The sequence below is a fragment of the Amblyraja radiata genome, chromosome 39 (assembly GCF_010909765.2).
Source record: "Amblyraja radiata isolate CabotCenter1 chromosome 39, sAmbRad1.1.pri, whole genome shotgun sequence".
NCBI classification, from domain to species: Eukaryota; Metazoa; Chordata; class Chondrichthyes; order Rajiformes; family Rajidae; genus Amblyraja; species Amblyraja radiata.
The window spans coordinates 16,891,659-16,896,954 of record NC_045994.1 but is presented as its reverse complement, the minus strand read 5'-3'; the positions used below and the strand labels follow the sequence as shown (position 1 = coordinate 16,896,954).

General features: G+C 50.0%; 1 long non-coding RNA gene across 1 annotated transcript; it reads left to right on the top strand.

Moving 5' to 3' along the window:
- The first annotated feature begins 2,229 nt into the window (after window positions 1-2,229).
- Window positions 2,230-4,156, top strand: LOC116967234. The gene is made up of 3 exons (XR_004410184.1): window positions 2,230-2,515; window positions 2,930-3,018; window positions 4,011-4,156. It is a non-coding gene; the product is annotated as an uncharacterized LOC116967234 (long non-coding RNA).
- Window positions 4,157-5,296: the final 1,140 nt, after the last annotated feature.

Genomic DNA, 5,296 nt, shown 5'->3' with positions numbered 1-5,296 from the left:
GCCTAGGATGGGCCCGCGGTGGGTGCCGGAGGCCGGTCGAGGAGTGATGTGGAGAACAAAATGGGACCCACGTCGGAACGAGGACAGATCTTCAGGGATATGAACGCCCAGGAACTTGAAGCAGGATCTTGGAACATAACTTTCTCCACCAATGTCCCATCAATTAAGTCAAGTTTGTGGATCTGCGTCTTTATCCTGAGGTCAACAAATAGCTCTCTGGTCCTGCGGACATTGAGAACAAAACGTCTGCACTGGCAGCATTCCCTCAGATTATCAATCTCTCTCCTGTACTCTGACTCGTCATTATCCATCATTTGTCCAACAACAGTAGTATCGTTGGTGAAATTTAAAGACGGCATTGGGATGGTCTGGCTGTGCAGTCCTGGTGATAGAGCAGGGGACTGAGCACACAGCCTTGAGCTGGTCTTGTGTTGGTTATAGAGGAGGAGGTGTTGCCCATTTGTGCGGATTGTGGTCTGCTGATGAAGAAATTGAAGATCCAGTTGTACAGGATTGAGCAGAGACATGGTTAAGGAGATGTGTGAGGACATCCAGGACAGATCTTCAGAGACATGGACACCCAGGAACTTGCAACATTAAGTTCTCCACCGCTGTCCCATGAATGAAGACAAGTTTGTGGATCATCGGCTTTCCACTCTTGAGGTCATCGACCATCTGCCATGTTTCCTGTGATTGACCAGAGGACAATATCTGCCTAGACGGCCATGGACCAGGGCTGGCACGCAGAAGCTTCATCACACCTGACCCTGCTGTGTTGCTGAGGAAGGTCTGGTGTCACTGGGAATGTGGAGCTGATCTTCTGTAAACTGCCCTCAGTAGAAGACCGTGATGGAGATGTGTTTTGAGAGCTCGACTGTCAGCGAAGGTGGAGCAGAAAACTGCTGGAGGAATTGAGGGGGTCAGGCAGCATCTGCGGAGGAAATGGACAGATGACATTTGGATCAAGACTCCATTCTTGTCTCCATTTACCAGGTCGGTTTCTGATGACCGGAAATGGCCAAGGTTGATGATCATCATGGACTTGCATGTCAGATCCTGAAGACCCAATCTTGCTCCATGTTCTCTGCGAACTTCCACACCTGGCACTGGAGAAGCTGTTGAGGAACAACTTGGTGGGATTTCTTAGGGTGCTGGATCTCCTCCAGATTGTTTGAAGGTGGGTGCCGCAGGTCGGTCGAGGACACGACTCCGAGAGGACATTTCATCTGTGGAGGGATTGGATGGACAACGGTTTGGATCAGGAATCTTCAAGACTCCATTCTTGTCTCCATTTACCAGGTCGGTTTCTGATGACAGGAAATGACCAAGATTGATGATCACCGTGGACTTGAATGACAGAAGATTGAAGCCACTCAAGACCGGACTCGGGCCACATTGGCCACGAAGAAGGACGAACCCGGCAGCCGAAGTGACCGCTGAGACAATGGTCAAGTACGGGCCCTCGGTAGGTGCCGGAGGTCAGACTGCTCATGGAATGGCTCGCCGCCAAGAAAGAAGAGGAACCATTGGGACCATATTGGTCACTCCTCACCCCAACAGAAGAAGGACTTCAGGGGCTGATGGACAGAATGTCTCATGCTTGCAATGATTACCTACTGGCAATTAGTATTAAGACAACTGTTGTCATGGGTCAAGGCACTCCACTCTGTAATCATCCTAAACACCAGTCAGCTGGAACCTGTCATCCAATTTACCTACCTAGGATCAACGGTGACTGATAGCCACTCTCTGGATGAGAAAATCAATTAATCTACAGTAAACCACCTTCCTCTACAGTAACCACATTCTGGAGGATATCCAAGCAGACATGGAAGAACAGAAGTAACATAGTCCTATTGGCAGCATTCCCTCAGATTATCAATCTCTCTCCTGTACTCTGACTCGTCATTACCCAGTATTTGTCCAATAACAGTGGTACCTTCTGCGAAATTTAAAGACGGCATTGGAATGGTCTGGCTGTGCAGTCCTGGTCATAGAGCAGGGGACTGAGCACACAGCCTTGAGCTGGTCCTGTGTTGGTTATAGAGGTGAGGTTGACCATGGGAGAACAAAGAAGGGAAGAGATTGAACTTTTTCCAGGGTCTTCTTCTTCTTCTTACGAATGAAACATAAACCAAAGGAATAGTTTGATCTCAAGCCGGGTGTTGAGCAGCCAAGTTGTTGCCTCTGCGTCAATGTCTGCCAGGTCCTGAGCTCCATTTGGTGGGTGGGAGAGTGGGCACCCAGAGATGACATGGTTGGCTGTCTGTTGTTCTGCTCTACATTCACAGGCTGGGCTCATCAGGGTGATCATCAGCCTCTGGATGACCTGAGATTGACCAAAGGACAAGATCTGAAGAGATGGCCATGGACCAAGGGAAACATGTGGAAGCTTCATCGCTCCCGACTCTTCTGTGTTCCTGAGGACAATGTGGTGCTACAAGGAATAGACTGAGCTGCTTCTCCGCTGAACTGCCTTCCCGTGCCTGGTCTGGGACATCGCTCGGGACTTCAGGTAAGACATTTACTTGGGTATCCTTGCCCTGCAATTCCCCTCGAGATAGACCTTACAAACAGTTGTAGAACACTCACTGGCAGCATATTCATGGCTCCCGATGTCGCCCTGTCTGAAGCAGCTCCTGTGCCACCAACAATGTAGACAGCTGTCAGTCTTCAAACTGCTCTGCCAGTGCCACTTGTCATAAGTTCATTGGACATAGGACCAAAATTAGGCCATTCAGCCCATCGAGTCTACTCCACCATTCAACCATGGCTGACATATTTTTCCCTCTCGACCCCATTCTCCTGCCTTCTGTCAATCTCTGCCTCAAAAATATCCATTGACTTGGCCTCCATCTTCATCGGTGGCAATAAATTCCACAGCTTCACCACCCTCTGACTAAAGAAATTCCTTCTCATCTTTCTAAAGGTACGTCCTTTTATTCTGAGGCTATGGCGTCTGGTCGAAGACTCTCCGACTGGTGGAAACATCCTCTCCACATCCACTCTTACTATTTGGTAAGTTTCAATGAGTTCCCCCTCATCCTTCTAAACCCCAGCACATACAGGCCCGGTGCTGCCAAACGCCATAATATCTTAACCCAATCATTCCTGAGATCATTCTCGTAAATGTTCTCTGGACCAACACATCTTTCCTGAGATTTGGTGCCCAGAACTGCTCACAATATTCCAAATGTGGTCTGACCCAGTGCCCTAGGAACTCCTCAGCATTATATCCCTGTATTTGTATTCTAGCCCTCTCACAATAACTGCCAGCTTTGCATTCGCCTTTCTTACCACCAATTCAACTTGCAAATTAACTTTATAGGAATCGTGCAGCAGCACTCCCGAGTCCCTTTGCACCCCCAAATCCTGAATTCTCTCCACATTTAGAAAATAGTCTTCGTCTTTATTCCTACTACCAAAATGCATGACTCCACATTTTGCTATGCTGTATTCCATTTGCCACTTCTCAACCCACTCTCTCAACCTTTAGTTACCTTCTGTTGTTTTTTTTAAAGCTTCCCAATTCTCCAGCTACCCCACTAACCTTTGCAATATTATATGCCTTCTCTTTAATTTTATTACTCCTTGTCTCCTTTCTAAAGATACATCCTTTAATTCTGAAGCTGTGCCCTCTTGTACTAGACACTCTCCCACTAGTGGAAACATCCTCTCACATCCACCCTTTCCAGCCTTTCACTATTCAATGAGGTCCCCCACTCATCCTTCTAAACTCCAGCGAGTACATGTCCAGAGCGGTCATGTTAATCCAATCATTCTCATAAACCTCCTCTGGACCCTCTCTAATACCAGCATATCCCTCTTCAGATATGGGTCACAAAACTGTTCACAATATTCCACATGTGGTTTGACCAGTGCCTTGCAAAAGCCTCAGCATTACATCTCTTTTTATATATTTTAGAGTTACTCCAGCTTTTTGAGTTTATACTCCAGTTGTCTTGAAATGAATGCTAACATTGCATTTGCCTTGTTATTTGTATGTGCAGGATCGCTCAGTATTTGGAGAAACAATGGGCCTTTGGGATCTTCAGCGTTGCCCTGCCCTTCAAGTCCACGGCTGATGATCTACCTCCAACATTTTGCTGCACAGTGCCAGAGGGAAATATCGAGCAGAAGCCCATTGAAGCCTCGTCACTACGATCTGCAACCTGTTTGAATTGAATTGAATTGAATTGAATGCCTTTATTGTCATTCAGACCTTAGGGTCTGAACGAAATTTCGTGCCTGCAGTCATACATACATCATACAATAATAACAACAATAAACACAAATTAACATCCACCACAGTGAGTCCTCCAAGCACCTCACTGTGGTGGAGGCAAAAATCATAGGGCTGCAGTCTCTTCCTTCCCTGTTCTCCCTCTGCGCTGAGGCGATTCCCCACCGGGCGATGGTACAATCAGTCCCGCGGCTCACCGAACCCCGCAACGGGCCGGCTCAAACACTGCGGCCCGGGGTGGTCGAAGCTGCCGCCCTCCAGTCCAACGGACGCAGCCGCTGGCCCGCGGCTCAACCCCGGACCCAGGTCGCCGCCGCCAGAACGCCGTCCCAGCCACCGGAGCACCGTTCCAGCCCCGAGCCGGATCGCCCTCACGTGAGTGCCGTTCCTCCCTCGAGCTGGGCCACTCCGACGGGAGTGCTGTTCTCCCTCGGGCTGGGCCACTCCGACGGGAGTGCCGTTCCTCCCTCGGGCTGGGCCACTCCAACGGGAGTGCCGTTCTCCCTCGAGCTGGGCCACTCCGACGGGAGTGCCACAGCCCCTCACGGGAGAGTCTCGGCCCCTCGCCAGGCCGTCCTCACGGGAACGCAGTTCCAGCCCCGAGCTGGGCCGCCCTCACGGGAGCGAGCTCAGGGCAAGTCCTGACAGGCTGCCTCCGGAGTCCCGAGATCGCCAGCTCCGCCATTAGGCCTCAGCGCAGACGGAGGCAGAGAGGGGGGATACGACGAAAAAGCCGTATTCCCCCCAAGGGAGAGACAGCAAGCCCCGTTTCAACCCCCCACCCCACATAAACACAACCTAAAAACCAAAAACACAACTAGACAAAACGAAAAAAAACAACACAAAAAAGTAAAGACAAACGGACTGCAGGCGAGCCGCAGCCGTTCCCAGCGCCGCCACTTCCGGTTCCAACAAGAGAGGTCAGATGTCACCAGAAACCCACTGTAACCACTCTGGACACTGCTCTTCCAGGGTGCAGGACGTTACTCAGTACGTACCCTTCCAAAGGTTGTCTATGTAGACAGCAAGACTTAACCTGTTGGGGTCATGAGG